This window comes from Chanodichthys erythropterus, chromosome 24 (genome assembly GCF_024489055.1).
Source record: "Chanodichthys erythropterus isolate Z2021 chromosome 24, ASM2448905v1, whole genome shotgun sequence".
Lineage (NCBI taxonomy): Eukaryota > Metazoa > Chordata > Actinopteri > Cypriniformes > Xenocyprididae > Chanodichthys > Chanodichthys erythropterus.
This window is the reverse complement of record NC_090244.1, coordinates 2,000,785-2,013,666: the sequence shown is the minus strand read 5'-3', so window position 1 is coordinate 2,013,666 and position 12,882 is coordinate 2,000,785.

Sequence of the window (12,882 nt, the reverse complement as noted above, 5' to 3'; positions counted from 1 at the left end):
TCTGTTTTATTTAAGAGCGAACGCAATAACACTTTCCAGAGTCTGCAAGAACACAGATTTTTAACCGCAGGAGACTTTAGTGCTTTATTTAATCACTCAAAAGATCAAGTCAAAGTTCTGGATGTACTTTCTTGAGGAGGAAAGATAAGGTTGAAATAAATGATTTATGATTCACGCATCCCAGATATGTGACCTGACCGTGTGAAAATCACGAAAAAAAATGTACTTACTTCCTCTGGGGTGCTTGAAATATAATTTGCTCGAAATGTAGAGGTGTAGTAACCACATAGCAACACACAAAAATCCCCAGCAAACACTTTAGCTATCACATAGCAACATTTTGATGTTAAATTAACATTTGAGAATTCTCTGTCTTGTTTAAACAAACTCTTGAATAGCAAATTTACACCTTATTTTTCATTTCCTGCGTCTTTATGTGCAAAGCTGTAAAAATGGTATATATTGATCAGTCAGCAGTTCTTTTATGGAGATGAAACTGCAGCTGTTGGAAAAGTCAATATTACCTCCTGCCACGTATCTTCAGTCAGAGAGGTGTTGCTCCAGCTGAAATTGCATTTCAATTGCTTCTCTGTCCTGGAGATCTCACTAGTGATTGTCAATTGTCGGATAAACAACTGTTAAAGGCTCTAGGCAACAGAGAAACTAACTCACCTTCACAGGTTAATTTGTCTTCTAAAGAACATTGTGATGCATTTACTGTTATGACACTTTTATGGTGCTTTTTGGAGCCTGACAGACTTCAAAATTTCTCCTGTTTCATGTTTAAAAAACGACGTGAGGGTGAGTAAATGATGACAGAACAGGTGAAAAGGTCAAGGGATGAGATTGAGATGTTGAAATGAAGGAGTTTGTTTTTCCACCTGACTGATGGCCCCTGAATTATCATCTGATTTTTCCCTCGACTGGGCAAAAAGTATCTGTAAATTCCCACATGATCAGCCATCAGCGTCTGAGCGAAATTGCAAAATCTGCTGCCTGCTGAACTGTGAGACTTCCAATAAGCAGAGTCATATATATGACCAGCTCTCTAAAAAAGATGCCAAATGGAGTGCCAAACCACTTTTGGAGCAAAAGTGGAAAGTTTGCACCAAGTTTTGCAATAATGTGAAGGTTAGCAGTATGAAGAAAAACAAGTTTAAATAAGGAAAACTTCAGAGCAGAGTTGCCCAAACTGGATTTTGTGAGCTAATGGAAAGCTAATAATTAAATCATTAAAATGTAAAATTAAAATAAATTAATTAATAAAAAAAAATGTAACTATAAACAAATCAAAATAAATAAATGAAGGGAGGTGAAGCGACGTAACTGATGCTGGTAGGTCACATGATAATGACAACATGGCGGACGTAGTGCGTTTGGATTACATTCTACCCCATTCATAATATATAGAACACTTTTTTAATGGTCGTGAAGTAAGTTCAAATTCGAATATAGTACCTACTTAGTATGCGAATTCAGATGCACCTTCTAACTAGACAATGTGATTAGATTCATTTAGCGACTATCATTCAAAAATCACAGCCAATCAGAAGAGCGTGTGGGCGGAGTCTTTCTGCAAGAGCACTGCACTCGCAACGAAATGTATAAGTATATAATGAAATTCATAAATATTACCCCATTTTAACATTATTAAACATACATACTGAGAGACTGAAATGATCTTTGTCATAGAATAAGCTTGTTTGTTCAACATGAGTTGACAGTTTGAACGTTCTTGTTTACTTTCATTTCTTTTCAAGATCTGAGGTGAATTATCCTACACAGCAAAATCCCCAGAGTTAAAGGGAAAGTTCACCCAAAAATGAAAATTTGAACATTTGTCTGTCGTGTTTTATTTAAAAAATCATAATTTGTGTTCTACTGAAGAAACAAAGTCACCTACATCTTGGATGCGCTGCTCAGTTTACATATGGTCCCGCTCTATATAGTGTTAAATTAACACTGAAGCAGAGTTAAAGTTAATGAGATAATTAAGTGATTAATTAAGTGATTATTAGTGATGAACACCTGCTGTTAACAAGCAGAATCATCAAGAGAAACATATTAACAACAAAAGACTTCCAGCCGCAGCCTTAGATGTAATCAACTGAAGATAAAAGACATTAAATTAAACAACTCCACAAACAGCATATTATCTCATTAACTTTAACTCTGCTTCAGTGTTATTTTAATTCTATATAGAGAGGGACCGTATGTAGTCGGAGCAGAGATGATATAACTCTGGGGATTTTACTGTGTATGTTGCTTTCAGTATGGCTATAAAAGTAATGCAAAATGATATTCACACTCAGGTTAGATGCTTTTAACATGAAATAAAGCTTTATTTTTTTTATTATCTTTGTCATACTTTGTATGTTATTGTTCCAGCCGCGATGTCACAGAAATAGAAACCATTTCTAAAATAGACACTGTTCACCTGCCGCGTATTGGCGTCGTAGCTGGTTAGGACAAGGTGCCAAAGGGGTTCAGCTGATTAATTTGAAAATACTTGCTCTGAAGTGATAAAAAAGGCTTTCTTCAATGCTCAACTTCTTTTTAAAGAGATACAGAGTTTTTATCTCAAGAAACATCAATCAGTTACGGTTTCTGGATGACCCAGTTTTCCATTAAAAGACTAAAAGTCTTGGAAATGGGTGATCGGAAAGCGAGACCCCTGCTGAGTCTTCACTTCGTCCATGTCGTCTGAGCCAGAAGACACAACTGCGGTAAGTAAATTATTCCCATTCATTTCTGAGGGGAAAATGGCAAGGTCTAGTGCAAGACACATAGGTTTTTCTACAGAAGCACTGAAAGATAATATCTTGGCTTAGAGCTTGAGATTTGCAGTTGCTTGACACTGAGATTTTAAATCACTCCAGTTCATTTAAACAAATAAAAGCGAATTTTAAAGTTAAACACTACAGGGTTTGCTTTGGATTGCAGTGTAAGCTAACACACCAACACAAACACTAAAAATTTATGAACAATGATGTTGTAATAACAGCAAAGAAGACGTCTGACCTTGGCCAACAGCATGACTGTCTGGATTATGTAAAGATAAGGTGTTGAAGAAAAAGTTTTGCGTTGACTGAGCCATCCTGAACAAACATGGCAGGACAATCTGGTCTCAAGATGATGGCCAAAACAACCAGAGATGAGGACAGTGTCAATTTCATGCATAAAAATGGGTCTATCTGAAGAATATATTGCTCAAAGAACTTAAGAATTTACGTATGAGAAACTGGAGTCATTATTCTTTAAAGATGATTTGCAGCAGCTTTCATAGACTGTTAATATGACGTAAATGTTTGTAAGGCCTCACCATGGAGAAAGCAGATGTTATTGCCTCATGCTAAATGTATAATGTACTGTTGAGATTGTGTGCAGAGGGATTTGAAACAACTGGTAAACAACATACTTGAATGTGACGATCATTGATGGACAAATATAGTGGGTAGACCAATGAAAAATGTTGGCAGAAGCGTTCTGTTAAGTAAAGCCCTAGAGATCCTCACACAAAAACGCTGAAGCCAGTTGAACAGTGTAGACTTACTTAATCTTTTTTCCCATTCCAAAAAACCTGTCATACTGGTTTAGTGTCTCATGGAACCCTTCCTTGTTGAGAAAAGTTGTTTTAGCAAAGCAAGAGACCGGACCTAACTACACTTGGTGTTTCTAAATATACTTACGCAAGTAAGTAAAAAAAAAAAATTTTTATGATTTTCTTGGCAGTCCTAGCTTTGTTGATCTGGGTGATTTGAGTCACGGACATTTAAAGTTACATTTGGAAAAAGTGTGTTACTGTGGCCTTTACTTTTTAGGTTGCATAATGAAATTAACCAAGACAAAGCCAAACTGGCTCCTTACACTGATTCTGACATTTCACATCATATCTGCACAAATAGAAGGTAGTGTATGTGTTTTCTACAAAGAAATAGATCATCCAAAACTGACAGCTGTCATCAGTTACTTACCCTTTTTTTTCACTTTCTCCTCCAGCTTCTCATGGTGATGACGTGAGAATCCTGATTGTGGGAATCCGAGGTGACTCCAGATTCAGCGCTGCAGATATTCTGTCAGGAAGGACAGACGGTGGACAGGAGGACAGAAAGATTGTAAAGACTCCAGTAATTACAGACGAGGGTCGTAGAATGATGCTGGTCACTGGACCAAACCTCTGTGAGGAGGACACAGCGAGACAGAGCTTCACAACAGCGCTGTTCCTCTCGTCTCCTGGACCTCACGCCGTTTTAATGGTCCTGAATCTGGAAGATGAAGAATCAGAACAGTGTGATGTTGTGAAACGAGCCCAGGAGCTGCTGGGAGCAGAAGTTCTGCAGTACTGCATTGTTCTTCTGCACCAGGAACGTTTCACAGGAGCGTCCAGAGGGATCGCTGGAGAAATGATCCACGCATGTGGAGGCAGATTTCACATGATAAGAGACTCTGAACCTGATCAAACAGCAGCTCTCGTAGAGGAAATAGACAAGCTTGTTCATCTCAATGGAGACAGATTTTACTCAGTATTGAGACAAGAGTTAAAAACAAAGAGATGAGTGAAGATGTGGTTCATGTGGTTGTGTGCTTATTGGTTCAGTCTTTCTTATTTTAGGGCTGATGATGAGTTTTCTTAAAGTACTTATAGAAATCTTGGTCAGTTCTTATTTGTTTTATGTTGCATTACTGTTAATAGTAATGCGGAGAAGGCAGACTGCATCAGTTCAAGTCACAAACAGAGACTAAATCAATCACAATCTGAATTTTATAAAAGCCTACTGTAGCACTAGCAGTAATATGAGACAGAGATGGCAATACTGTGGTTTACCTTGGTACTATTTGATCACCTGATTACAGTATACATTCTTAAAAGATGATTTGCAGCAGCTTTCATAGACTGTTAATATGACGTAAATGTTTGTAAGGCCTCACCATGGAGAAAGCAGATGTTATTTCCTCATGCTAAACATATAATGTACTGTTAAGATTGTGTGCAGAGGGATTTGAAACAACTGGGAAACAACAAACTTGAATGTGAAAAACATTGATGGACAGAAAATAGTGGGTAGACCAACAAAAAAATGTTTCCGTTAGAATATGTTCATGCTTCTAGTTCAGTTCTCTTGGTTCTTTTGGTCAACACCAAAATAGAAAATGATACATTTAATCCTGGTTCGCTTGCGCTCACACTGTCATTTTAAAAGCATGTTTATTTTGCAATGAAACTTACCGACAGTGTTGCGTGTAACACGATTACTCGTAATCAGATTACTTTTCGCCAAGCAACTTGTAAAGTAACACATTACTTTTAAATTTACAACAAAATATCTTAGTTACTTTGTATTCTATTTATTGACCGACATCTCTTGTCCCCATATTGTCCCCCTATTCTTCTGTGAACCAGAATAGCAGCACATCTTAAAAGTTTGTTTGAGCTGCGCCCTCTACTGTACAGGCATGAATTTGCATTTCCTTTACATGTGCTAAAATTAATTGTAATGCATTACTTTTAAAAGTAACTTTGCTGGGCTAAACGCGTTTGTTGTGTGGGTACATATAGTTGTATTTATTTCCTGTTTTTGGTTTGTTTCATATTTCAGTCAAGCCGCACCAGAGTTTGTTTGGAAGTTGTCCAAGATCCGCTGAAATTGTGGGTCTCAGGCCACTTGTTTGTTGTGGAGGGCAGCATTCACACTTTTTCATAAAACACCACCTGGCACATGTGAACACTTCTTAGTCACAGTCTGGAGCCAGCCCATTCGACAAAAAAAAAAAAACCTGTCATTCTGGTTTAGTAACTAATCAAACATCTTAACCCAGCTTGTCAAGCATAGTTGTCTTAGCAAAGCAGGAGACGGGACAGAACTACATTTACAGTCATTCTAAATAAGTATTGGGATGTTTCTAAAGACTGTAAGTAAAACTTTTTCCCACTTTTGTTGATCTGGGTAATCCGAGTCACAGTTATTTAAAGCTTCATCTACTCTTTAGGTTGTACGATGAAATCAACCAAGACAAAACCCACGTTGCTTTTTACACTGATTCTGGCATTTCACCTCATGTCTGTACAAGCTGAAGGTAATGTACCTTATCTTTACTGTTAAACTAAACATTTGTAAAAAAGAAATAGTGTACCTATAATTCATAACTGTCCTCATCTCCTTTTTCTGAATCAGTATGTTTGTCTTGTTTTCAGTATTAATCCTTACATGAGAATCAAAATTGCATAAGGCTCGTTTTCAAAGAACAAATCCCCATTTTTTTCTTTGCATGATGGTTTCAGCTTCTCGTGATGATGATGATGTGAGAATCCTGATTGTGGGAATCCGAGGTGACTCCAGATTCAGCGCTGCAGATATTCTGTCAGGAAGGACAGACGGTGGACAGGAGGACAGAGAGATTGTAAAGACTCCAGTAATTACAGACGAGGGTCGTAGAATGATGCTGGTCACTGGACCAAACCTCTGTGAGGAGGACACAGCGAGACAGAGCTTCACAACAGCGCTGTTCCTCTCGTCTCCTGGACCTCACGCCGTTTTAATGGTCCTGAATCTGGAAGATGAAGAATCAGAACAGTGTGATGTTGTGAAACGAGCCCAGGAGCTGCTGGGAGCAGAAGTTCTGCAGTACTGCATTGTTCTTCTGCACCAGGAACGTTTCACAGGAGCGTCCAGAGGGATCGCTGGAGAAATGATCGATGCATGTGGAGGCAGATTTCACATGATAAGAGACTCTAAACCTGATCAAACAGCAGCTCTCGTAGAGGAAATAGACAAGCTAGTTCGGCTCAATGGAGACGGATTTTACTCAGTATTGAGACAAGAGTTAAAAACAGAAGAGACGAGTGAAGATGTGCATGAAGAGATTCAGCTCTTGTCTGTAATATATGATGCTTCAGGAGGAGCAGCTGGAATTGTAGGATGGATTTTATTCATTTTTCTTACAGCTGTTGTTGTTTACACTGAAGGAAGAGACAAAATCTTGATTTTGGGGGCAAAATTTGCAGCACTTGTATTGTTTATGATCTATCTAAGACATTTTCTGAGTCCAGATGTTGCTGTACCGATAAATTTGGCCCTGATAACATCACTAGCATCTATATTTATAAAGGACGGTAGAGTAATCGAAGATTTTAATTTTAGCAGAAGTAGCAGCAGTTCAAACAGAAATATCATAGGAGATTTCATCTGTATTATTTTAATCTATCTAATACTTATTTACGTAGCATTTATGTCTTTACCATTTCTTCTGGGTTCATCTCTGGTCTTGGGAGCACTTATCAGCATCAGGTCGTGGTCAGATGTGCTCATAGCGTGTCACGCGGCTCCTGGAGTCACAGTCGGGGCTTATGCATTCATATTTCAACATGAAAAGATTAGTCGTGATTCTCCAGTCTTTGTGCTCGGGTCATTTCTGTGTTGTATCATTGGGGCGACACTCTCAATGGGGTTTGTGACTGTGTTTGCTCTGCTTGATGTGAAGATGACAGTAATGCTGCTAATATCAGGACTTACAATGGCATATTGGCATTTAAAGAGTGAAACTTTAGGGAATGTGATCGGTTTAACTGTTCTTGCACTGTTTTTTTCATGTGGTTGTGTGCTTATTGGTTCAGTCTTTCTTATTTTAGGGCTGATGATGAGTTTTCTCAAAGTAATTACACAAAGCTTAGTCAGTTCTTTCTTATTTTATGTAGCACTATTTTTAGGATCATTCATAGTAATTTGGAGAAGAAACAGCAACAACACCAGATGACAGTATATAGTCTGTGTGTTTGTGTTTATATAATATACACTGCCCTCCAAAAGTTTGGAAACACCACTGGCAAAGTGTGGTTTTGGACGATGTCAGCATAAATCCTTATCATTTTTTGGTGCAAATACATTAAAGTAACTTGACCTTATCATTGAAGACCAGCAGTAATAATTTTAATTTTGATTACATAATAATGGCAATACATGTCAAAGTCAGACATGTTGTGATGCTGGCTACTGGTTTAAACTTGGTCCAGGTTTGTAAAAGATTTTTGGGTCAGCACACCTTAATAGCTTCAACAATTTATTGCCAATTAAGTTTAGAATACAATAAACCAATCAGAACCCAATTTAGGTCATATAGCTGCTAATTGGTGGATATTTTGAGGGATCGAACATTTAAGTTTTTTCTAAACTGTTTATGTAATAAAATATGTTTTCATGTTGTCCCTTATCAGTGCAAAATTATTACAAATTAAAAACTATCTATGCCAATATCGTCTAAAACCACACTTTTCTAGGGCGTTTATGTGAAGTTCCTAGACGTAATTGAGAAGCGAGCACATCTAATCTTATATCAGAGCTTGAGTTAAAGATGCTTCAACCATAAAGATTATATGGGCAAACTAAGTCGTTAAATTATTATAAATACATTGGTATTTATGTTCATGTCCAAAACATGGAAATGTCGTGGTATTTTAAAAGCTTGTTACATGTACTGAAACCGTTTTGTTTGAAAATGCCTTTACCTGCAGGATTCATTCATAGACTCATGCAGAGGTAGAACTTAATAAAAACCTTCTTCACTGGCATTGATTGTAATGGATTCTAAGTAAATATTCCACTTCATCCAGGAATATTTGTGTCCTAGAGTAACCAGTTAATGTACCGAGTGTGAACCTTTTACAAACGATTCAGTTCGTGAGTGAGCTGCTATCCGAATGATTCAGACTGAATCGCCAACCGAATCAGACCATTTTGCTATTCAAAAACAACCGACTCAGTATAGTTTCGTTCGCTAGTTCTGATACACGTACGTCAGAAAATACGCGATACACATCACCACTGGTGAAATATTGTAAATGACAGTGTTTCTCATTCAGTATACGGTAATATTTATCGTCAAACAAGGATATTTCCGTAATACCGGGGTGCAGTCGGACTTCCCTGAGGAGCGCTAGTCCAAAGTTCAGTAGGACGGCCGCCAGTGACTGACAGCTACACTTCCAAGCCCCGCCCATTTAGCTGAAACAGAAAATATGATTGGTTAGGAAATATACCGCGCGGCTGAAATGAAAGTTCTGATTGGTTTTTGAGTATTTAAAACTTGTCTATTCTGCCCGTTCGGTTCTGATATGTGTATATTAAATTCATTGAACATTGAAAATTCTGTTTCAAAACTGAGATCTCCCAAATTACATTAGTTACATTACTCATTATGTGGACACACGACGAAATATGTCTGTAGCTGTGAAATCACGCGAGCAATATCAAAAGTGAAACTTTCACTTTACAAAGTGAAAGCAACAAGATTCAGCTTCACTGTCGTTAAATGAAACGATTGCACTGTAAGTATATATGCTTCACAGTTTTGGTTATACATTTTAAATTCACATTTTAACCGTGGCTTTACTCTCCAGTTTGAAAAATGAAACTAAACTGGACAGAACCAAAATGGCTCTTCACACTGATTCTTGCATTTCACATCACATCTGTACAGGTTGAAGGTAATGTATAATGTCATGCAAATGTGTATCTGCTCTCTATACTGTTCTGATGTATGCAATACTCTCTTTTTACTTAAAACAACAATATAATTAGTCTTGTGCATGTTTTTAAAATCATATTTGTTGTTATTGTTATTGTGTGTTGACACCACACATTTAGGGTTGTAATGTGATGATGGATATTTGTAGGTAAGCAAATATGTCCTTTTAAAAAAATAAACTGTCATAAATTACCATGCATCATAAGGTTAAGCCAAAAATGTTTTACTTGAGCAATTATATCAAACACTGATTGTTTACTTTTAATTCAAATAATGTTTTTGATATTTTTTAATCTTTTAATTTCTCCTTCAGCTTCTCATGATGATGATGATGATGTGAGAATCCTGATTGTGGGAATCCGAGGTGACTCCAGATTCAGCGCTGCAGATATTCTGTCAGGAAGGACAGACGGTGGACAGGAGGACAGAGAGATTGTAAAGACTCCAGTAATTACAGACGAGGGTCGTAGAATGATGCTGGTCACTGGACCAAACCTCTGTGAGGAGGACACAGCGAGACAGAGCTTCACAACAGCGCTGTTCCTCTCGTCTCCTGGACCTCACGCCGTTTTAATGGTCCTGAATCTGGAAGATGAAGAATCAGAACAGTGTGATGTTGTGAAACGAGCCCAGGAGCTGCTGGGAGCAGAAGTTCTGCAGTACTGCATTGTTCTTCTGCACCAGGAACGTTTCACAGGAGCGTCCAGAGGGATCGCTGGAGAAATGATCGATGCATGTGGAGGCAGATTTCACATGATAAGAGACTCTAAACCTGATCAAACAGCAGCTCTCGTAGAGGAAATAGACAAGCTAGTTCATCTCAATGGAGACGGATTTTACTCAGTATTGACACAAGAGTTAAAAACAGAAGAGATGAGTGAAGATGTGCATGAAGAGAATCAGCTCTTCTCATTAAAATATGACAATTCAGTTAAAATTGTAGGATGGATTTTACTCATTCTACTGAATGCTGCACTTATGTTCTCTGAAAATTTTTATTTTGGAGAAATACTGGTTGTACTTGTTAGTTGTACGGTCACTTTAAGAAATATTCTGAATCCAAATGTTGCTGTTCCTCTAAATTTGATTGTGTCCTCAACTTTTGCAATTGCAGTGACATACCATGACTTATCAAATTCTCGACGTGGACATCAAATCATAATGTTTTTCATCATGATCTTTGCATTTCCCAGTATAGTGTTCATATCAGGTCTGGGACTGACCCTAGGAGCAGTTATGAGCATCAGGTCGTGGTCAGATGTGCTCATAGCGTGTCACGCGGCTCCTGGAGTCACATTCGGGGCTCATTTATGCACAGTTTATTCCATTACACCAGATCAAATGCAGATTCGGACAACTCTAATGTTTGCACTCAAGTTATTTCTGTTTTGTTTAGTTGGAGTTACGCTCTCAGTGGGGTTTGCGACTGTTTTTACTCTGTTTTTAGTGAAGATGACAATAATGCTGCTATTATTAGGATTTACAATAGCGTATTCCCATTTAAAGAGAGATTTCGTAATGTTTGTTATTTTTTTCCTGATTTTTCCCTGCTGTTGTGTATTTATTGGTTCTTTCATTTCATTTTTATGCAGTGTATTATTTCAATACGTTTTTAGAGTAATTTGAAGCCGATAATAGTGACTAAATCACACTGACAGACTTTGGATCAAAACAAGTAGATATTGATTTTATAACATATAACATCAGACAGGAAATTTATTTCTGTACTGTCCTTCACACTTATATCACAAAGTCATTTACACCACATGTCAAATTACAAACCTGATTCCAAAAAAGTTGGGACACTGTATAAATTGTGAATAAAAAAGGAATGCAATAATTTACAAATCTCATAAACTTATATTTTATTCACAATAGAATATAGATTACATATCAAATGTTGAAAGTTAGACATTTTGAAATGTCATGCCAAATATTGGCTCATTTTGGATTTCATGAGAGCTACACATTCCAAAAAAGTTGGGACAGGTAGCAATAAGAGGCCAGAAAAGTTAAATGTACATATAAGGAACAGCTGGTGGACCAATTTGCAACTTATTAGGTGAATTGGCAACATGATTGGGTATAAAAAGAGCCTCTCAGAGTGGCAGTGTCTCTCAGAAGTCAAGATGGGCAGAGGATCGCCAATTCCCCCAATGCTGTGGTGAAAAATAGTGGAGCAATATCAGAAAGGAGTTTCTCAGTGAAAAATTGCAAAGAGTTTGAAGTTATCATCATCTACAGTGATCCAGAAGCGCAGGCGTTTTCTCTGGGTCAAGGCTCATTTAAAATGAACTGTGGCAAAGTGGAAAACTGTTCTGTGGTCAGACAAATCAAAATCTGAAGTTCTTTTTGGAAAACTGGGACACCATGTCATCCGGACTAAAGAGGACGAGGACAACCCAAGTTGTTATCAGCGCTCAGTTCAGAAGCCTGCATCTCTGATGGTATGGGGTTGCATGAGTGCGTGTGACATGGGCAGCTTACACATCTGGAAAGGCACCATCAATGCTGAAAGGTATATCCAAGTTCTAGAAGAACATATGCTCCCATCCAGATGTCGTCTCTTTCAGGGAAGACCTTGCATTTTCCAACATGACAATGCCAGACCACATACTGCATCAATTACAACGTCATGGCTGTGTAGAAGAAGGATCCGGGTACTGAAATGGCCAGCCTGCAGTCCAGATCTTTCACCCATAGAAAACATTTGGTGCATCATAAAGAGGAAGATGCGACAAAGAAGACCTAAGACAGTTGAGCAACTAGAAGCCTGTATTAGACAAGAATGGGACAACATTCCTATTCCTAAACTTGAGCAACTTGTCTCCTCAGTCCCCAGACGTTTGCAGACTGTTATAAAAAGAAGAGGGGATGCCACACAGTGGTAAACATGGCCTTGTCCCAACTTTTTTGAGATGTGTTGATGCCATGAAATTTAAAATCAACTTATTTTTCCCTTAAAATGATACATTTTCTCAGTTTAAACATTTGATATGTCATCTATGTTGTATTCTGAATAAAATATTGAAATTTGAAATTTCCACATCATTGCATTCTGTTTTTATTCACAATTTGTACAGTGTCCCAACTTTTTTGGAATCGGGTTTGTATGTATTCTGTGGTGGATGTTTTTTTTTTTATGTAAATAACACTAAATTCTCTACAGAATTCTCCTGTTATGCATTTTTGAAAAAATAAATATTCGTAATATTCACTCTTTGTTTAGATCTCATTTACTTGTGTCCGAATGTCTCAAAGTCACTATAATGAGAAATGACTCTTAATCATTAATCATTTGTGTTTGAAATTCTTCAAGTGTTTCTTTGGAACAGCTGCTCACTACTAAATCATCAGTTGGAC